Below are 23,850 nucleotides of genomic sequence, written 5' to 3'. Positions count from 1 at the left end.
TCAGTAGCTCATTTGATTCGTTTCGTCGAGAGCTTTACGAAAAAATTGATCTCAACTTTTTTGATGATCGGAGCCGAAAGTTATAAATCCATTTATGCATTCCTGTGTAACAAAAATGGATGTGAAAAAGAAGACACACCAACCCCAAAAGAAAGACATGGGTGCGAACAAGGGTTAAAGTCATCCATTGCCCAATGAAAAGGTTGCATTTCAAAAAAGATGAAAGTTGAGCATTCTTTTGAATTGCACAAAGTTGGTTCAGCTTTGTCTTATTATTGGGGTGTCATTGTCTTTTCTTTGGGGGGTGGTTTTTTATTGGCCCCTTTACCCTAAGGGATTGCGGGTAGGGATGCGTATCTAGGGGTGGCAATGGTAGCAAGCACAAAGAGCAATTGGTTGGTGGTGGGGGGGGGGGGCCGTGGGGGATATGTTGATGTTGCAACTGCATAGGCGGCATGAGCAATTTGTTGGTGCAAGTGCCATGGTAAAAGGAGTGTGTGTGGCATGTTGCCGCGTTTTGGATAGCAAATGATGCAAGGCAAGGTAATACCAATGACAAGTATGCGGTGCACGTAGCGCTTGTGATCGGCTATTGGTCATGAGCCCTGTCTCTTTCCCTTTAGCAGTAGCATGCTTGAACTCTAATGGAGAGCTTGGAAAGTGGCAAGGGGGCACTCTCCTACGTACACTGTGAACCAGGTCGAGGCAAGACAGATCCAGAGGTGGACACGAGACAATCTCTCTTTCTTGCCATGCTGCTCTCTTGTGGTGGCCTAGGATGGGTCTGACCCAACCCGTTTTTGCCATGCGAGCTTGGCAAGGGCAGATCGCGTGCCATGTACTAGTTGATGGATGTGATGGTTGCGGGTCCAGTTGTTTGTGAACAGTGTTGTGGGTCTCGGGCTTTGTTTGGACTATCGTTGATTCAACCTGGTTTGTGCAGGTTTCTCGTTTGCTGGTGCTTGGTCCTCCATAAAGGTCTGTTGTACGGGTTGTATCAAGTTGATGGAGCTTCGCCCTCCATAATGTGAGTGGTGGTGCAGATATGGTGGTGTCGGTTCTAGTTGTGGGGGATTTATTGAGGAGGATGGGGTTTGGTGACAACTTCCTCCATATTCGTGGCACTCACTCCACTGCTTGTTAGTATGTTTGGATTGGGTCTTCTTTTGGTGGTCCGCTTGAGGTCTTTAATATGCTGGTTTGCTCCATTTTTTCTTGGTCTCTTGAGGCATGGCATGCTCTAGTGGCAGAAGAGCCCCCGCAGTGGCACATATGGAGTCCCTGCTCGATGATGGGGACTTTAGGCCCTGGCCCCTCTTCGACATGTAAGTTCTTTTCTTTTGTATTGAGGGTGGCACCCCCTTAAGCCATGGTCATTTATGTTGGATTGGTTGATCAGGGTGGCTCCCCTTCTATAGCTGATGTACTTTGGCTCATGTTGTCGTGTCTGTTGTTGTGGTACGATTGTCCGACAAGTGGATCTAGGTACCCTAGCTCGGTTGTCAGCAAGGTTGTTTTTTGTAGATTTTTTGTTTTCCATTAATACAATATCACTCACATATTGTGAGTTCTACAAATAAAAAAAGAGAGGAAAAAACAAAGTGAAAGAGAATGGGAAGATTGTGTGTCACCAATGCCCAATATCCCTCTTTAAAGAGGGAGGTAAACAAATGTCAAATCCCGCTCATAAGAGCATACAAAAATTAAGAAAAAAGGAAGTTTGTAATCATTAGCTTGCCACATGGCACTAGTCAACAAGATTTTAAAAAAATATATATATGTGAGAGGTAAGTGGATTTAAGAACCGGAGATACTATGGGGGAGAGCTTGAATATAATGACCATAGATTGTCTATAAATATAGGTTAGGAGGCCAACTAAAATATGATGACCAGTAAGCTCATTACAACCTGTCCAGTGATGACTTCCACCTCAACTTGCAAGGTTAGTTTGTTTCTAAATACTCTTGAGGCTAGTCCATTGATGCTAGATTGTCTAGCAAGATTTTCCATGGTATCCTTTGGAGATTATGGAGGTAGTAGGCACAACAAGATGTTTGCCATTATCTCTACTCCAGATGGCAACATTCAAATTGAAATAAAAGATGGCATGACATTAGGTCATCATTTCCAATTTGTGTTTGATTCAACATTGTCTTCAATGTTTTGGCTGGTCATAGACCCCGATATGGGTGTGGATAAGTCACTTGGATCAAATATTGCAGTACTTGACTTGTATGAATCTTCCATTGACAGAAACGAAGGATTTGTTGATGAAAACCCAAAAAATAGAAATGGGAATTCACTTTCTGCTACGGAAAACAAGGGAGAAGGTGATGGCTGGCAAGAAAGAAAAGAAAATATAATACTTTCATCGGGTGCTAGCTATTCTAAAAAAACACGGAGTACTTTGGAGTTCATTGCTCTAAACAGCCACAAGTACCCAAAGTTGAATCGAATGATTTCTAGGTGCTTGATTAAGCAAAAGGTGGCCGAAGTACCTTGGGTATACAATGGAGACTGTGTTTACGAGTTGGAGGCTATTTCGGATGGTGTCCCTAAGATGTTATGGATAGATCAAGGGATGGATCAAAAGTACGATGGCCATTGTTCGGTTAAACCAGTTCTTTCTAGAATGAGGTATCCAACTATGATCAAGAGAAGTAAATGTGCAAGACATCTTATCTGCAAAAGTAGCTCTTGTTGGATTAATGCCATGAGCGGAAGTCCAAATGAGACTGCTTGGACAGAGAAATTGCTGACTTTAATTGTGTCAATTGGTATGTTAAGCCCCAACAATGGGACATAGAAATGCTTCCACTGTGGTCAGAGCCCAGTTCTACTACGAGAGTGCTCATGTGTTGTCTATTACTAACTCGTCGATTATAACTAGACTCGGCTATTTATCCACATTGGAAGCCACAATCATTCAATCGCAAAGGGATTTTTGCCCTCTGTAGTCCAGCATACGAGAGAGCTAGTGTCTCGTGTGTTGTCTGAGTCAACAACAACTGAACCTAGGCATTTACAATTGAGTCTTGCCAAGCAGATGATAATGGGTGTGGTTGTTTGAGAAAATTGGGAGCAACTAAATAGCAAAGAGCTCCTCTTTGTACTAGAGGAGATGTGACCATTGATCCATATGCAAAGGTGCCAATTTTTTTTCTTCTCTTTAGATGAATCATGTATGTAGCCTGGTGCACCTACTTTTTGGTGAAATAAATCATAGGTTTAAGCACTAGATGAGGGAAGAGACTACTCGACGGATTGGAATCGTTGCAGAGTCCCAATTCATTTGATTTAAAAACAATTGCAACTATAGGTTTTTCCACGGTATGTTTTTTCTTGGGCAATCCACAAACCGCAACAAACGTTGTCATGTCCTCAAGATGTCGATCGATGGGTCTGGATCTGGTGTCGAGTTGGTAAACAGAATGCGACAGGACGGGGATGGAGGCTTGCAAAGAAGTTGGGTTTGCTTTGATGACATCCGTAGAGTAGTGGGGTGGACAAAAATGGCAGCTCATGTTACGATCCTACGTAAGGCTAGCTTGGACGACTTGATGATACTGTTATATTCTATTGTGGATCTGATTTGTCAATGATTTATGCAGGATTCAAGAAATGCAAACAATTTCAATGTGCAAAATGAAGGAAGAGGACACTCAAGCACAAATCATGTTCTGGGAAATGATGAATTCAGTGCTATTAGAAAGCGAAAATCATCCATCAAATTTTAGAGGATTCATGGCAGATGAGGTTGGTGCAAATTGGAAAGCTATTCGAACTGTATTCAATGGAGGACCTGACAATGTTATGCAAGGAAGGGAACGCTCTTGATTGTTTCATTGGGAGTAGAGCTTGCATATTCACACAACGCAATACGTGGATAAAAATTTCTAGGATGAAGACAAGCGTTTGTGAGAAATATGGCGTTGATCAAGGAGCGAAGAAGAGGCAACAAGCTTGTACATGACTATACAAGCTTGGCGGGCTTCTGGAAAAGTGTCCGACTGTAACTTGTCATCACGAATGGATTGTTGGTTGAGTTGGTGGCATGTGCGCTACCCTCGATGGAGAAAACACTTTATTGGGGTAAGTATTGAAAATCATTTTTGAAGGTTTATGGAGTGCAAGCACAATACCTAAATATAAAATTGAATTGCAGGAGGTGGGTGATATTTCGTTCATTCCAACTACAAACTTGGCGGAAACAAAGCACGCGAGCTGGCTAGCCGGCGCGGGAAACAAGGAAATGCTTAGCTTGTATGATGCATGTGTGTCTAATTTATCAAATGCTTTGCTGCAAAGTGTCAAGATGTTAGCTTTTGTTGAGGGTAGGTATCATGGAGTTGGGCCATCTGCAGATAAACTTGCACGTCGATCACAACATGGTCGAGCACCAGGCCCAACAATTGTTGCTAGAGAGATTAAGATGGGATTGGCGGTACGCCACTCTATCAACAACCTACTATAGTCGGAGATAATGTTATTGTTGCCAAAAAGAGAAAGCAAGTTGCACGAGTAAGTTGTGAAGAGGAAAATGCTTCTCATCGACCAAAGTATCTGACCAAAAACATTCCTCAAAATCGCAGAGGTATCCACGCAAGTATTGGAGAGGCCGGTCACTTGGTCAACAAACACGAGGATGGAATGGTAACTGTGGAAATTGACGTCCATAAGACAATGTGGGAGATCCGCAAAATACCCAAGGGTAGCAGGGTTCAATGTCCAAGGTGGTTAGGATTCCGAGTTGAAAAATGTAAAGAAAATATGAAAAACAAGGGAGCGGGTGTTGTTGCTCCGTGCTTCTGGGGTATTCGTACATGAGAGAGAGGAGATGATAGTGGTCACGCAATGGTTCAAAGGCACAACTCATGTGGTTTTGAAATGATAGTGTAGATCACACATGTCAAATATGTAGCACTATCACTCAATGCCCTGCGAGGATCCCAAGTATATGGCCAGTGGAAAAGGGAACAAACATGAATGCTTTTGAGTTATTGGATTTGAAAATAGGAGGCTTCACCGTAGAAAACATTGAAGTGAAGGAAACCAACTATACGTTATCGGACAGGAGTATCGATTCAGGCCTCCAAGAGAATTGAGTCGGCAGTAACCATGGAAGCTCGTATTGTGCAGCACACTATCGTTAAGGCTAGCGTATATGAAAAATTCAATGGTGGAGACATCTACTTCACAAGTCCGAGGCGAGAGGTATGAAGTACATGTTGCAAGTACCCCGATGTGTACATGTGGAGACTTTGCAGAATGAGTGGCACAAAGCACTACATATCTTGGTTGCAAGCATATTTACTACATATTGCTCCGCTTTTGGCATGGATTTAAACCACAATATGTTTATCAATCAGAGCAAGCTGAGGAGTGAGGATTTGCTTCGTGTCTTCAAAGCAGCATAGTACATAACTATAATTAAATTGTTTTGATAACAACCCTTGATGCCAATATGCAATTGTGGCATGAATTGGGGTGCAATTTTTGGGCGAGCAATTTTTGGGGAGCGCTTTTTAAGAATCGGACGAGTGGAATCCCAAAAGATCCTTTATTTACCTCTCTCTCTCTCTCTCTGTCTCCCCTCTTTTTCATTTCCTCTCTCTCTCTCTCTCTCTCTCTCTCTCTCTCTCTCTCTTTTCAAATAAAATTTGATTGTAGGTTCAAAGCCAACTTACATTCAAACAAAAACCACCATGAGTGCATTCAGTACTCTATTGATAAGACAAAGAGAAGTTCCTTACACACAATTATGTCTATTAGTACGCTATTGATAAGACAAACAGAAGTTCCTTACACACAATTATGTCTATTTCATATAGCAAACCCCAAATCTATTTGTTCCGTTGCATCAAAAGTAAATACATATGGGGGGAGGATACATCATGGGTGAGGTGGTTGAAAGAACGGCGGTGGGAGGCCATATGCTCCGGGAGGAAAACAAAGGGCGTGCCAACAGGGGCAGTGCACCAAATGGTGGGGGAACTCCTCCAAATGGTAGAGGGTACAAACCATATGTGGGGGGGGGGCTGTAGGTAGTGAAAGAGGCAATGGATCAACTGCGGGCGGGGCCTCACATGTGGAGGCACTGGATGCACTGGGAGATGGTCCAGTTGCACGCCATGCCAACACTGGGGCCGTGAAAATAGTATATGGAGCTGCTACTACCCCGCTCTGACTACTGAGTGGTGTTGGCGGTGGCTCCAATGGATTAATTTGCTATGTCACCTGCTTTGGATGCTCAGTTACATGAACTCTGTCACTCCTATGAAACATCAATGTCGAGATTAAATTGAAAGGTAGGCACTGAGCCGACAAGCACTAAAAAACTGACCAATCCTTCTCGCAAATGATGCAATGCCTGCGTAGTAGTAAACATTGTGCTGCCAATGTCCCCACTCCTGCAAAATAGTCCAACACACAACATCCCCCATTTCGTGAAGGTACCTAGTAGCCATCTACAAAACAACAAAAATCTTTAGATTTGTTATACCTCCAATTTTTCAGGAACATGAAGAAAAAACATCCAATAAGTTTCTAGCGCCTGGAAAACACTGGACCCCTCTCAACACCTCTACAATAAGGCCCATACGATCAAGCGTCTAATGTGTGGAATCTATACCTGGTAGTTTCTTCCACAACATGTCGTCTTCTGTAGAGAAGCCACATACATTTGTTGCAATCTCTCCATCCGCTCAATTATACCTCGGAAGCCGACACCCATCGGTTCTAGGGGGTGAAAAATGACTAGCAACAAAGTACCAACCTACAAATAACATTAAAACATAGATATTTTGAAATGTGAACATCAAAGATACTATTCAATATCAAAACAAAAGATAACATACCCCCTCTACATAGTCCTGAACAATTGTGCATCTAGACTCCGACAGCCATATGTACAATATCCTCAACAACTGGAAATGAGCTCCCTCTGCCTTCGAAGTGACAATGGACAGATGTTCTACATGACATGTTGCCACAACCATGCCATCAACCAAAAGAAACTTGGTTGCGAGAAGGAATGCAGCATCCACAAGCTCGCTATCCCATTGGTTCCATAAAGGAACCCCACCTGTGCTAGCTGCATGTGGCCTAGTGTGTAAGGGAAAGGCTATGTATATCAACGTACGCCACCCAATCTCAAGTTGGGGTTCATCTGCCTTGTTTTAGCTAGAGAGCCCTGTGCACAATCTTTGTTAGCACTAAAATTGTGGACATAACTATGAAGGCAAATTAGCGTGGCTTACTTGTCATTGCATAACACATTTGGAATAGCTTTTGCCAAGCATTGACACTAGCATGCACTGCAAGGTGGCGTGGCTCTACATGCATATCTGTATGCTCAACATAAAATCAAATATATCTTGCATCAATGCTAAAGAGAACAACACAACATTAACCATTTTCACGTACCTGAAGGGTTTTCTCCGACCACTCTAGCCATGTCCGATAGGTCCTCTGCAGCCTTGTCCTGTGATGGTGAACATGGAGGGGACTCCTGGGTGCCCCCTTTTGGTCTCGGAGTGAAGGAAAGTGTCGGTACACTGTGGCTCATAGCACCAAGGCTCTGAGCACTATCGCTGACTTCTACAGAATACTCCTCATCCACATGCTCGCTCTCACTATCAATGGAAGCAACAACTCTCTTCTTTCTCTTCCCATGTTGCCGATCAGCCAGCGGTGCTTGCGGGGCAAATGTGGAGCCAATCTTTGGGTCTTTCTTTGAGGCATGTTTCTTTGAGTCCGGTTTCTTTGTTATGTTTGGAGATAGTGCATCCTCTATCACAATGGATTTCTTCCATGAAGTAGTAGGCTTTGCTATTAATTAAAAAAGGACAGTTATTATGCCCATGTTGTATTGCATGGCAAAGGCAAAATCTACATAGTATGATGCCTATGTAAGCGCTTCCTTTTTGGGTGGGTACTCCTTGTCCGGGTAATCCAGCCACCAAGGACACTTGAGACATGCTCCCTTTGGCCACAAGTCATCTATCCACGCATCCGGATATAAGCCCGTCTCCTCTCTCTCCGACCTGCACCATGCATCACTTGGGTGCTCGGGAATGGGAAAGACTAGAGCATCTCTCCACCATCTACAAGACAACAAACAAACTTTTGAGCCACCCTCACAAGATTAGTGTAACCTACAACATTCGTAATGTGTCAATCAAAGATGTCCAACCTGTACAACATGCGTTGTGCCGTGCAAGCAAAGTGGGGTTGCTCTTCGGGATCTTGTGTGGACTTGATCCGTGCACTCCACTTCTTGAAGGCTTTGTCAAAGTGGTTCCGTTTGTATGTCTGCAATGTGTGTGCGAGTGTGCAACCATGTCTCTCTTTAAGGTTCTCGTGTTGGATGGCAACGTGTTGATTCTCACCCTCCATTTTCTTGGCCATTTCAATCACTCTCCTGCACCACATAATAGGACACAAGTTAGATTACCAACAAATTGATTCAAGGAAATAATCACTTGATCCACCTTTCCAATTGCCACCAATACACGTGATATTGAAGCCACTGGATCCATGCCTTCTCCGTCAACCCTATGCCATTCTCTTTCAAGGATGCATCACCACCTTGGAGCAAGTCAATTAAGCGGCACTTCCTAGCAAACGAAAAGGGAGACTTCTTTTTCATTGCGACATAATCAAAAGAGAAAGATATCAAAAGACTTAAATGACATTTACTTACACTTTTGGGCTAATTCGTGCACGCGCAACCTCTGCCACTCTAGAGGGTGTCATTTTGGTGGTCTTCTGGCCCCAACCTCTAAATGATATACATTTTTGGAAAAGGTCATTGCCATTTTTTGGATTTGCAATGGTTGCTATCTCAAGCCCTTTGCGCGTGAAATATTGCTCTATTTGAGATAGAGCAAAAACGATACTTTGCTCATATGCGTCAGGTGCCAACTCGTAGTCAAAACTCCCTTTTGATGGCAGCCCTTCAATTTTACTACTGTACATAGCATCAAACTCTTCTTATCATTTTCCAAGGACACAATCAAAACACACATAATAATATTTTGCAATCAAAACATATTCTCATTTACTATTGGTTTCAAGCATACCTTCCAAATGAGTTGCACAAGGACAACCATTGGCAATTTTAGCCACTTTGATATGTTTGGACCCCTAAAATTCAAAGCCCTCTCTACTGCCAGACGCGCTCTTTTCGAAAATTTCTGCAGAGGTAAAGTAGGGTCCGCCAACCCTAGCTTTCTCATCATGAATATATCATGCGCAATTGTGTGAGGGACTGAAACTCTTGTGGCCCTGTTTAACACTCGGATGTAATACACATTTTCAAAAACAATAAGAAGCATTTACATTCGCAAAAAGAAATTGGACCTACCTGTTTATCATTCCCAAAACTAATAGAAACTCCGCTGTCTCATGGGGTTGTAAATCGACAAGCACGCACTCCACCCTTGGTGCCTTCTCGATTGGGAGGTCGTTCTCGTTCATCCACCGTATCCATGCCTCCAATCTGTGATTTCCATCCCAAACCACAAAGTACCTCTCGACCATGTGACTAAGCTCGGGGATTATACGAAGCTCCTCGTCCAAGTCATATGACATTGCAAGATCTCTCGAAGTGTGACCACGATGAGAGAATTGATTATGATCATCCCCAAGAATCGCTCACTTATAATAAATCTGCCATGGTTAGTTGGTAGCTTTTATTTGCAATGGAGAGTTGCAAATCCACCACATGATCATCATGCGTGAGGATGGCAGGGTTTGAAAGAAGTCGACATAGAGGCAAGCGTGGAATTTTGCCATCATAGGGAGATCTATGAGAATCCACCCAGCCCAAAGAAATATGCTTGTCGACCACATTTCCAAACGCTTCATCTCCACTTGATTGTGTTGTTTCACCCACACCAGTTACGATGGACACAATCCGATCTAGAGAACTTAAGGCTTGAGATTGTTCTCTCTCTTGAATGCATCGCGGAGGGACTTCTTACGATGTAGTAACATAAAGTTCATCCACGACACCACTATTTTTAGATTGATTTCTTGTTCTCATAGTTGGGCTAAAGAATTAGAGAAAATAGATATATGGCTTATGAGAAATTGCAGCTAAGAGCTTGAGAAAGAAAAGTGAGCAAAAGAGAACTTGACAGAGAAACCTGTGTAAGATAAGAAAGTAGAGATGAATAGAAATATGAAGAGCTAAGAGTTGAGAAAGAAATGAAAATGAGCTTCTAAAAGCTCTTTATAAAGGTTTTAAATTACAAAATTATAAATTTTTATTTATTCTCTTAAAATTTAAGGTGTGTGTGTGTGAGAAAGAGAGGTGGGTGAGTGTGTGTGTGTGTGTGTGTGTGTGTGTGTGTCGTGGATGCACCCACACACACACACCCGCGTGTGCGTGTGCGTGTGCATGTGCGTATTGACACGACATGGGGGTGGGTGTGACACAACACGCACACACATCCCGTGCTGGCGTGTGTGTGTGTGTACACACACGTACGACGTGCTAGCGCGTGTGTGTTTGCGTAGGGCGGGCACGAGGTAGCATGTCTCCCCGTGTGGCTCGGGAGACACCTAGTCCAAGGGCTATGCATCACCCAGTGGCAGACCACATGGCCACGGAGCGGCCACGAGGCTGCGTGCGTGGCCGCTACGTGGCCACGTGTTCTGCCACCACTGGGCCACGCGTGACCCTTGGGCTACGCGCTCCCAAGGGGCAGACACATGCCTCCACGTGGGGACGCGTGGCTGCCGCGTGCTGGTCCCAGACCCTTGGCTAGGGACGAACACATGCCGTCGTGTGGCAGCGCGTGGCCGCAGCCCCCACACACTCGCCCCCCTTGGCTGTCCGCACACACACTCGGCCCCCACCGGTCGCTCGCACACACCTGGTCGCCCGCCGCCCCCCCGACCGCCTGCCCGCACATCCGACCCCCCCAGCTCCCACCGGCTGCCCACACGCCCCCCTCCCCGGCCGCCCGCACACCCGGGCAGGCGCGCCCCCCCTACCACAAAAACACACGCTGCCACCAAGCCTCTGAGTTGCCAAGATGAAATTTTAAAAGAATTATTTAAATTTAAAAGAATTGGGACAGAATCTCTCCTTTTACCAATTGCGTTCAACCGGCATCACGTGCACACACAGTCGCACTTTGAAATTATATATTTCTTATATTTTTTAAATAAATTTGTTAAAATATTAAAATATTATTAAATTTAAATTTATAACGGTTATATTATTAGACGTGAGTATATAAACAATTTGTTAGTTTATATAATGTGATCTTGTGCTTAATTATTTGTTTAGCTTATTATTATGGCTTGCTCTTTATTTTTCCCAGATAAAGAGCTTTCTTATCCTTTTTACAATGGTAAATTTATAATATCTGAATCATTTCTTTTAGAAATAATTTCTCCAATACAATTTACAACTTTAGATCCAGTCATCGAAGTAGGTGATATTGAAATGAATTTGCCTCTTGAAAGGACGCTCAACAATTTGGGTGAATTCATCTATGTATTGGATGAACAACTTTCACGTAAATACAAAGTCAACGTATCCCATCAAACACACTATGCAGACTCACCTAGCACACTCCCATTGCCATTGTGGATACTCTGTCAGAGGTGCACATCGCTCAAAAGGAGTTAGTAGATCTATGCACCCCGCCTCGAGTTTTGCTTCCAAATAGCTTCAAAAGCAGTATAAGACAGAAACTTCTGCAGACCGAAAAGAAGGGCACACTGACAAAGCTTTTAATGCAAATACAACAAGTGGAACAAGTTACAGAGATTCCAAGGGCTTACAATGGTGATCTTGTTTTAGAATTTCCACCTACCATGGGGAGGTTGCACCATATGGATGCAATGGAGCATAAGTATGATCCTCATTTGTGATCGAAGCCACAAACGTCCAATATAGTTTTCCCGGGTGTAGTGCGTCTTAGTCATTGCATAGGGTCTCTAAAGTGCATGAATGAACAATGTACCCGCTTGGCTAATTATCATATTCCCAATACAAGTCATTTCAACAGGTACATACAAAAGGCAACTCCACCAGGTCAATATTGTAAGATTGGAGATAAGAGCGTTATATGCCACTTTTGCAATGCAATTTCTTTCTGTATTGCAATATGTGATTGTGTAGTATACTATGTCATGCCATCCGATGAGACCGCCACCAGAGTCATGATTCATCGTGGCACAAATAGACACGATGTGCGCAACGGCACATTCAAAACACTAACAGACAACACCAAGGTGATGGTGCAAAGGATTTTGAACACCAATGAAGGAGTCTTAGGGGAGCAACAACTATTTGCAATCATAGAGGAGTTAGGGCCATTGGTGCAAGATAATTGGTATGAGCATTTCGTAGATTCTTATTTCGATGCAAAACTCTCTGCTAAATTATTTTTGCTATGAACACTATGAACATTGTTAGGTTTCGAAGGTCAGTATCTACTTTACGAAGAGGGGTTGTCATAAAATCTAATATCTAATATCTAACCAACCCAAATGATTTTCTCATATTAAATTGATCACTTAATGTGGGAGAATAAACGGGAACAAGTGTTAAGATATAGACATGTGCTTATAGATCTATCTCAACACGGAACCAATGGTAAAGGGGCCCAGATGAGAGATGGTGTATCAAAGAGCAAGGCTAACAAATGGAGCATAAGACCTTAGGGTTAGCTTCTCCAATAATGTGTGTAAAAGTCCTTTGACCTTAGGTAAGGTAGGGCTGAGCTTGAGGCGCGGGAACTCGACCCAGCTTGAGGTGCTTGTCCTGCTTGTCATGCTTGATGACTAAGGTGCTTGAGGTGCTTGATGATTGAGGTGCTTAATGATTGAGATGCTTGAGGTGCTTGAAATTCTTGAGATGCTAGGGTTGCACTTGAGGTGAGAACCCAACCCAAGCTTAAAGTGCTTAAGAGCCAAGCTTGTGTTGGGAACTAGGCCTATGCATGAGGGGCTTGAGGTGTCAAAAAGTCAAATATTCAATCCCTACAAGGAGGGGGCGAGCCCTACATGAGGGGGGATGAGAGAGAACACTCACACAAGGCATGCATGGTACAAAGAAAGCAAAAGGGACACTTGTCAAGTTCCTCCTCATGTTGCCCTCATGGTGTGCCTGAAGTCTATTGGTTGTCCACCCAAGGGGTCCAATGATAATCTAGGAGATTTAATTAATTGATTTAGCATTTATCTAGCCCTCTCTCTCAAAGGGGAAAGGGGGACACTTGTCTCAAGGCTACCCTTGCTACTTGTAATGCCTCCTGCTTATGATTTGCTAGGCCTGGAGGGGTCCAATGAGCTTCAAGCATGAGCTACAAGGGGAGGTCGACCCAAGCAAGCTAGGGGGTTGCTTAGGGGTTATACTCACCCACACACACTCACAAACACTCTCATTGTGTGCTATGAAAAGTGCAAAATATCCCTCTCCTTCTCCAAGCAAGTAGAGGTTGAGAGCCTACACCAACACTCTGGGATATGGAGTGCAAATCCAACCAAGATCCATGCTTCAATGCTTAAGCTTGCCATCTCCTTCTTCCTCATCACTATTCTATTATGTATGCTAGCAACAAGAGTTATGATAAGTGAGGAATTGATTCTTTCTCCTACGAAATGTTTCTTCTTCCTCTTCCCTACCCTCATTCCCTGCTAGCTCTCTCCACCTTCGAAGGTGTTTGAGGTCTTGGGACTGAGGCTTGGGATAGTTAAAGCTTTCTTCAAGTGTATGTTATGTTTGTGATGCATGAAGCTTTCCATCTTCATTGCATCACCTAGGTCACAAGGAACACAAAGATTGTATTGTAACAAGTCTCTCTTAATGGGAGAAATCATAATACAAATTCCTATTGGAGGGGGGACCGGCTCCACATAAATCCGGTCCTCAACTATTGTCATGTTCTCTAAATTCTCTCTCTTGCAAAAGTATTGTTCATGCCAAGTCGTTAAGTATGTATGGACTGCTAAGGAGAAAAATGCTTTTGATAGCTCAAAGAGAAGCTTACTTCCCAACCAGTCCTCGTGCTTCCGGATCTCTCAAAGCCATTTGAGGTCCAATGTGATGCTTGCGGTGATTGCCTTGGAGAAGTTTTGCTTCAAGAAGGGCATGCCATAACATATGAGAGCCAAAGGCTCAATACTGATGAACGAGTCTTGGGCATTTATGAGAAAGACCTTTTAGTTGTTCTACATGCCCTAGACACATGGAAGCACTACCTATTGGGGACTCCGTTTATCCTATGAACCAACCACCAAAGTCTCAAGTATTTCATGACGCAAACCAAGCTTTCCGACAAAAAAATGAGGTGGGCAAATTTTCTTTCGCAATTTAATTTCCATATTGCTCACATAGCTGGTAAGCACAATCAAGCGGCCGATGCACTTTCACGACGACCAAAAGTTAATGTGGTGTCTATAACTACTCACAATGATCTATCCTCTATGATAGATGAGTATGCTACTGGCTCACCCTGACTTTAGAGACATAATGTTAGCCCTTGCTTTGTGGAAGAAAGAGGAACCATTCAACTTTCAGGATGGTTATCTTCTCCACAGCAATAGGCTATGTGTTACTCATTCCCTTCGTGAGAAAGTTATGTATGAATCCCATGCTCGTCCATATGTGGGGCATAGAGGTATTCAACCTACTCTCCGAGGAGTAGAGACGTACTTCTATTGGCCTACCATGAAAGTGGACGTACAAGAGCATGTTTCAAAATGTGTAGTATGCCAAAAGACCAAGTATGATAGAGGGAAGCAACCTGGATTACTCCAGCCATTGCCTATCCCAAATTCACCATGGGGGAGTATATCCATGGATTTCATCTTTGGATTATCCAAGTCTATCCATGGGAATATAGAAATATGGACAATAGTCGACAGGTTTAGCAAGCAAGCACATTTTATTCCTGTCAAAAAGACTATTAAGGCACATCAAATGGCAACTCTCTTCATATCTCAGATTTTCAAGCACCATGGATTACCCACATCCATCGTGTCAGATAGAGATTCTAGAATGACCAGTAATTTCTGGAAAGGTCACTTTGAAAATCTAGGAACAAGATTCAATTTCTCTTCGGCCTATCACCCACAAACGGATGGCCAAAGTGAGATAGCCAATCTTACGATACTCGATCTACTCAAGACTTATGTTACCGAAGTAGATCAATGCTCACAATGGGAAAAGTACTTACCTCTTGTAAAGTATACCTACAATAATATTGTACATACTTCTACGGGAAAAGCACCTTTTGAGATCATTGAGGGAAGACCTAAAAGTCCCTTGCTACTCAAAGTACATGGGAAGATCTTCGCCGCCGATGAGTATAGCCTGACCTACAAGAATCTTTTCAAAAGATTAAGGAGGTTGTATCCATCTCTCAACAAAGGCAAAAAGCTACTGCTGATAAGCACAGAAGAGCCTTAATGTTCAAAGAAAATGATTGGGTCTTACTCAAGTTTCCTAAGGCTCGATTAAGGCAAACGACGGGCAAAAATCCTACGGGCCATCAAAAGTATTATGCTTAACTAGCAAAAAGATACTATGGTCCTTTCCAAATCTTGAAGCCCATCAATGAGACAGCTTATCAACTCAAGTTGCCCAACCATTGGCTCATACACAATGCCTTTCATGTAAGCCTACTTAAGCCCTATAAAGGAGAGCCACCAACTGAACCAATTATTGAAGACCTCCCGAAGTTGAAGACCAAGAAGAGGTGCTACAACCCGAAGCTATCCTTCGGCATGAAGACAAGGTACTACGACATGGTAAAATTATCCGATGGTATCTTATTAAGTTCAAAAATTATCCTTTTGAAGATGCTAGATGGATGCAAGGAATATAGCTTAAGGATAGTATGAACCTTGTCAGTGCTTACAATGCTACATTAGAGTAAGCAAATGTACAAATTTCTTTTAAATGACTCATGTTTTTGTCTTATAAGACTAGTCCTCTTTTTAATTGTGCACAAATTTAACTAGTATGCATGCTTAGAATCATGTTTGTGATGACGACGTCTCTCAAACACCAAGTAGAATTTGTCACTCTACTTTGGGAGAATGAAATGGACCAAAGAGTAAACATGATTGCGGCAAATATGTCTCCCAAGAACCAAATGGATTAGTCATACATCTTGGAAAGATGTCGTAGGGTAAAAAGGGATCCTCTACCCGCTAAGTAAAATTGACTAATGACTACAGCTTTATCTCTTCTACCGCATAGTCGAGGACGACTATTATTTCAAGAGAGAGGTAATGTCATAAAACCTAATATCTAATATCTAACCAACCCAAATGATTTTCTCATATTAAATTGATCACTTAATGTGGGAGAATAAACGGGAACAAGTGTTAAGATATGTTGGGGTATAAAGCCCAATGTGGTCGCCCAGGTAAGTGGGCGGGTCGCAAGGTATGTACACATATTCTTTTGTCAAAACCTAATAAGAACTCACTATGCTCGACACATTACAGTAGAGCGAGTTCACCATATCGTCGTGCTCTTCTTCTCGCACTCTCTCTCGCGTCGCACTTCCGCTCGTACTCCTTCAACTGGTATCAGAGCTCAGATCGAGGCTCGGGGCAGCACTGCAGGAGGCTAGAGTCACCATCTCATATTGGAGTGAAATTCGATAGGCGAAGACACGGCATTGTCACAGTCTATGCTTACAGGACAATGACAGGACAGAGAGAGACACTACAGGTGCAGGACAGGTTTACCCGCAGCTTACAGTGTCAGAGAGACAGTGTTTTTTGAGCTGTTTTTTGGTCTGTTTTTGAGTACACCATAGCCATTTTACAAAGGAGACTCTGCCGAAATTTATGCAGAATCTGAAGCTTTCTTGGTTCATTTGACAGGTTGATATTATTTCAGAGGTCAGTTTACAGGGGAAACTCTGCCGAATTTTTCCCAGGAAAGTAAACCATTGTGAAGCGTAGCTATGGCTGGATCACAGGACACTGCTCTTTACAATATCAAGAAGCTGGATGGAACCAATGTCCCATTGTGGAAGAAGCAGATTTGGCACGTGTTGGTACAAAAGAAGCAGATAAAACCTATAAAGCTCAAGGGGATAAAACCAGAAGATATGGACGAAGATGAATGGAGCAAAATGGATGAATTGGCACTTTCTACCATTATGCTGACTTTGGCAGAAAGCGTTTACTTCAATGTAGCAGACGAGATGTCGGCTTATCAAGCATGGTTAAAGCTGAGTGATCTTTATGAGAAGCAGAGTGCAGCTTCATAGGTATACTGGCTTAAGAAGCTTGTTGACTTGAAGATGAAAGAAGGGACACCTATGTCCAATCATCTAAATGAATTCAACACAATCTACAGTCAGTTGTCAGCTCAAGGTGTCAAGTTTGATGAACCTATTAGAGCTATGTTCCTGTTGATCACATTGCCGAAAAGTTGGGACACTTTTCGCACAGCTTTGAGTAATTCTGCACCTCCAGATGGTTTGAACATAGCAGGTGTAGAAGGAAGTCTGCTTATTGAAGAAACCAATAGAAAGACAATGGACAAAGGCAAAGGAACAGCCTTAGTTGTCAGGGGAAGGACCAAAGAAAAGTACAAAGGTGGAAAGAGGAATCAGTCTCGTAGCAAGTCCCGCAGTGCTAAAGGCAAGAGTGGCATAGAATGCTACCATTGTGGCAAGAAGGGTCACATGAAAAGAGACTGCAGAGAACGGAAAGCAGAAAAAGGCAAAGAGAAAGTTGAAGACCATGGTGAGAAGAACAAGTCCTCAGTGAAGATTCAAGAAATAAATGTGACAAACAGTGTTGCAGAGGATGACAGTCTAGTGTCAGGAGACATCTACTTCTTGAAGAATACAATGGACTCGGCTCTTCTTACAGCATCTAATGGAAATGCACTGAGTGACTGGATTATAGACTCAGGGGCATCACTTCATGTGTCTCCAAACAAGGAGTGGTTTACCTCTTATGTGCCCACTAAAGATCATATTCGGCTAGGCAATGGGCAAACATGTGAGATCTTAGGTGTTGGAGATGTTCAATTGAAGTTTCAGAATGGCTCTTCTTTCACGCTGAAGAATGTGAGACATGTTCCCGCAATTACAAAGAGCTTGATCAGCAGAGGTCTACTTGATGATGCTGGCTACGTCACCACTTTTGGACAGAACATGTGGAAGATATCCAAGGGTTCTATGACAGTAGCACATGGAGTAAAGTCTGGAGGACTTTACATGATTTATGTATCAAATATCTCTAAAAATGTAATCAATGTAACCGAGCAGCCGAACGTTTCTTTGTGGCATAGCCGGTTAGGACATATGTCCAAGAAGGGAATGGAAATCTTGTCTCGTTCTCGTTATTTGCCTGGCTTTTCATTTAATGATTTTGAATTCTGTGAACATTGTCTGTATGGTAAGCAAACACAGCAGCCACATAAGCATAGAAGCAGTAGAAGAGATACACAGTTGGCACTTGTTCATAGTGATTTGTGTGGACCTATGCCTAACCTATCTCTAGGGGGAGCTTCTTACTTTATGACATTTATAGATGATTACTCGAGGAAAGTATGGGTTTACTTTCTCAAGCACAAGGATGAAGCGTTTAGTGTTTTCAAAACGTTTGTGACAATTGTGGAGAATCAGAGTGGCAAGAAGCTTAAATGCTTACGCACTGACAATGGTGGAGAGTATGTTTCAAAGGCCTTTCAGGACTTTTGTGAGTCAAAAGGTATAAAACGTGAACTTACTGCTCCTTACAATCCTCCTCAAAATGGTGTTGCTGAGAGGATGAATAGGACCATACAAGAGAAGGTCAGAAGTATGTTGTCTAATGCACAGCTGCCAAATGGGTTTTGGGTTGAAGCTGTATCAACAGCTGTTCATCTTGTAAATAGATCTCCTAGCAAGGTTTTGCAGAAGGATTCAGTGCCAGAGATGGTATGGTCAGGCAAAATGCCCTCATAAAAGCATCTCAAAGTCTTTGGCCGTGAGGCATATACTCACGTTCCAAAGGAATTTAGGAACAAACTTGAGCCAAAGAGTAGAAAGTGCATCTTTCTAGGCTATGGTAATTCTGATGAGATGGGGTACAGACTTTGGGATCTCGAATCCAGAAAGGTTGTCCGTAGCAATGATGTTCACTTTAATGAATCCAAATATCATTCTAAACCAGAGAGGGTTGAGGAGATTAGAAGAGTTGTCTTCCAAGAAGATGGACCTGCACGTGCAAGACAAAATGTCAGGGCTCAAGAGGAGCAAGGACAGGATAGAGTGGAACCACAGGTTGTGGCTGAGCCTGAGCCACCTATTGTGCGTAGATCTGGACGTGTCACGCGACCTCCTGATAGGTTTGTTCCATCTATGAACTATGTCATGTTGACTGATTGCAATGAGCCTTCATGTTACAACGAAGCAGTGCAAATGAAGGACTCCGAGAATTGGCAATTGGCCATGCAGTCAGAGATGACAGCTCTGCATAAAAACAAGACATGGAAGCTAGTTAAATTACCACAGGGCAAAAAGGCTCTACCTTGTAAATGGGTTTACAGGTATAAGATCACCGCTCATGATAGTCAGCCAAAGTACAAAGCAAGGCTTGTTGCCAAGGGCTTTAAGCAAGAACAAGGCATTGACTTTGATGAAGTCTTCTCTCCGGTGGTCAAGATGACTACATTGAGATGCTTTCTTGCATTGGTTGCCATATTAGATTTGGTGTTGCACCAAATGGATGTCAAGACAACATTCTTGCATGGTGATTTAGATGTGGAAATTTACATGCAGCAGCCAGAAGGGTTTGTTCAGAAAGGCAAGGAAGATTGGGTATGCCAATTGTTAAAGAGTCTTTATGGCTTAAAACAATCACCGAGGGCATGATACCATAAATTCCACAAGTTTATGCTTTCTCAAGGCTACAAACGTAGTGAGTTCGATCACTGTCTATATACAAAGAAGGCTAAGGATGGTAGTTAGCTGATCCTTATTTTGTATGTGGATGACATGTTGATTGCTGGCAAGCACTTGGAAGAAATTTCAGCTTTGAAGTCAAAGATGGCAAAATCTTTTGACATGAAAGACATGGGTGAGGCAAGTCATATACTTGGTATGCGCATTGAGAGAGACAGATCAAAGAAGTTGATTTGGTTATCTCAAACAGAGTATATTGACAAGGTTTTGCAATGTTTCAATATGGAGAAGGGAAAGGCACTAAGTGTTCCATTGCCACCATATGTGAAACTTAGCAAACAAGATTGTCCTGTGTCTGAAGAAGAACAGGATGAAATGGATAAGATTCCATATGCGTATGCAGAGGGTAGTTTGATGTATGCAATGATTGCTACTCGCCCAGACATTGCATTTGCAGTGGGAGTAGTAAGTCGATACATGTCAAACCCAGGCAAGAAACATTGGGAGGCAGTGAAAGCGTCGCACTTCCGCTCGTACTCCTTCAAGATATAGACATGTGCTTATAGATCTATCTCAACACGGGACCAATGGTAAAGGGGCCCAAATGAGAGATGGTCTATCAAAGAGCAGGGCTAACAAATGGAGCATAAGACATTAGGGTTAGCTTCTTCAATAATGTGTGTAAAAGTCCTTTGACCTTAGGTAAGGTAGGGCTGAGCTTGAGGCGCGGGAACTCGACCCAGCTTGAGGTGCTTGTCCTGCTTGTCATGTTTGATGACTAAGGTGCTTGAGGTGCTTAATGATTGAGGTGCTTAATGATTGAGATGCTTGAGGTGCTTGACATTCTTGAGATGCTAGGGTTGCACTTGAGGTGAGAACCCAGCCCAAGCTTAAAGTGCTTAAGAGCCAAGCTTGTGTTGGGAACCGGGCCTATGCATGAGGGGCTTGAGGTGTCAAAAAGTCAAATATTCAATCCCTAGAAGGAGGGGGCGAGCCCTACATGAGGGGGGATGAGAGAGAACACTCACACAAGGCATGCATGGTACAAAGAAAGCAAAAGGGACACTTGTCAAGTTCCTCCTCATGTTGCCCTCATGGTGTGCCTGAAGCCTATTGGTTGGCCACCCAAGGGGTCCAATGATAATTTAGGAGATTTAATTAATTGATTTAGCATTTATCTAGCCCTCTCTCTCAAAGGGGAAAGGGGGACACTTGTCTCAAGGCTACCCTTGCTACTTGTAATGCCTCCTGCTTATGATTGGCTAGGCCTGGAGGGGTCCAATGAGCTTCAAGCATGAGCTACAAGGGGGGGTCGACCCAAGCAAGCTAGGGGGTTGCTTAGGGGGTATACTCACCCACACACACACTCACAAACACTCTCATTGTGTGCTATGCAAAGTGCAAGAGCTCCCTCTCCTTCTCCATCAAGTAGAGGTTGAGAGCCTACACCAACACTCTGGGATATGGAGTTCAAATCCAACCAAGAGCCATGCTTCAATGCTTACGCTTGCCATCTCCTTCTTCTTCATTACTATGCTATTATGTATGCTAGCAACAAGAGTTATGATAAGTGAGGAACTGATTCTTTCTCCTATGAAATGTTTCTTATTCCTCTTCCCTACCCTCATTCCCTGCTAACTCTCTCCACCTTCGAAGGTGTTTGAGGTCTCGGGATTGAGGCTTGGGATAGTTAAAGGTTCTTCAAGTTTATGTTATGTTTGTGATGCATGAAGCTTTCCATCTTCATTGCACCACCTAGGTCACAAGGAACACAAAGATTGTATTGTAACAAGTCTCTCTTAAATGGAGAAATCATAATACAAATTCTTATTGGAGGGGGGACTGTCTCCACATAAATATGCTCCTCATTTGTTGTCATGTTCTCTAAATTCTTTCTCTTGCAAAAGAATTGTTCATGCCAAGTTAACTAATTGCTATATTATGTTGCAATCTTCAATTATGTTCACCCGCTCTGCTCACAAAGTCATTTCTCAAAAGTACTCTCATTAATTTTCTCTACTCTCAAATTAAATAGGCCAATTCCATTAGAGGGGTTGACAAAGAATCTTTTGGCAATGCACTCCTAAAGCTAAAGCGAAAGTGCATGTATGAATTTTTCCATGGAAGCAGGTTTCCTGGTCAAGGTATGGAGGGGGAGAAATGTTATGTCTTCAAAATGTCCACAATCTAGCATCTGGTGTGGACCTGGGGAACCAAATGAGACAAGACAGGGATGGCGATCTTCAACATGCGTGGAACCAATTTGATCACACCATACGTGTTAACGAATGGGTGACTATGGCCTGTCATGTCTATGATCCAAGGTACATGGCGCACCTTGACAGCATTGTGGGTTGCCTTTGACTCTCTCTCTCTCTCTCTCTCTCTAACAATTTGTTTGGAGCATGCAAGACCTTTTGACTTTTGTAACTTGTGAAATGAAATAGGAAGACATGGAAATGCAATGTCTATTTTGAGAGTGCCTCAATGATATGATGCTATCATGTGAGTGTGACAAAGCTAATTTCTTTGGCTTCATGGCGGATGAAGCTCAAGCAAATTGGAATGCAATTCGAATTGTTTTCAATGGTGGTGACAAGACCAATACAATGAGCGGTCAAGAGCGTTTTTGTCTTTTCCATTGGAACCAAAGCTTGAATCAACACACAATGAAGTATGTGGCGCAAGCTTCTCAACACACACACAAAGAATATGTCAGAAGTGGAGGCAAGCACCAACAAAAGAGGCTGCAGAGCATTAGAGGCTCGTCTGATATACCAATGGTGGCATAACAGTCATTGGATAGACCGTAACATTCCATACATGGATTCATAGCTTAGTTGGTGGGAAATTCGTATGGCACATTCGGGTGGCATTATGACGTGCGTAGAAACCTTGTAGAGAGCAAGCATGGCAGTTGGCTAGAAGGGGAGGGTTTCTGTAAACGCATTTTATTATATGATGCATGTACAACCGACCTTGCAAATTCCATCTTACAGATGTTAACTATGGAGCCTGATTTACCCTTGTAATTTTCTGTGGTAAAAGCGCACATTTGTAAGGCCCCCATTATGAGGAGAAGCCATCGTGCGTGAAGGAAAATCACTCACCGGAAACCAAAATTTTCACGGACAAGAATCAGGGGCAACTTTAGAGGCTCCGCCCCCGAGACTTTTTTTTTCGTCGGAATATTATGGTTGGACGGCGGCCGGAAAGTGGTCGGAAAACAACCGGTTGGTTGGCCGGTGGCCGGTAGTCAATGGCCGATGGTCGGTGGTCGGAAGTCAATGGCAGGTGGCCGGTGGTCGGAAGTCAATGGCCGGTGGCCAAATTCAAAAGCGGACTTGTCTTCTCAAGGACGGCCACACATGGGCGGATTGGAGGGTCCGATTTGGACTTATTCGCACAAGGGCGGCTACACATGGCTGTCTCTCATAAGAGAGGCCAGCCCTTTTGGCCTATAAAAGGAGGCCATTTCTACACACATTTTATAGTGTGAAGTTGATGCAACAAGGTGAGTGTGAGGTGGTGAGAGTGAAGCAAGGCGGGAGCTCTATCAAGGGTTTAATCCCTTTGTAAACTACTTCTTCTTTTGAAGTGCTAAAGCCATTGAGTGGCTGCTTTCCCGTGGACGTAGCCCACATTGGGTGAACCACGTATATCGTGTGTACTCTCTCTCTCTCTCTCTCTACTCTATAATCTCTTGTGTGTGAAATCTATCTCTCTCCATTAAGTAATCTACTCAAAAATCTATTTAGCTACGTCTTATTTTCTAACAACAGAGCACAAAGGCCATTTCAAACAGGCATGGAAAACACATTGGGAAGGGTCCATCGATGCAGAAGCTTGCGGAACGCTATGAAAAACATCCCAGTCAAGTAATAAGAGCAGTGAATGAGGCTACCAAGGGCACTCCAATGTATAAACAGCCAACTCCGTTGACAGGAGATAAGGAGACAT

Source organism: Adiantum capillus-veneris, chromosome 20 (assembly GCF_014529385.1).
Source record: "Adiantum capillus-veneris isolate H3 chromosome 20, ASM1452938v2, whole genome shotgun sequence".
Taxonomy (NCBI): domain Eukaryota; kingdom Viridiplantae; phylum Streptophyta; class Polypodiopsida; order Polypodiales; family Pteridaceae; genus Adiantum; species Adiantum capillus-veneris.
Note: the sequence above shows the minus strand (reverse complement) of the source record.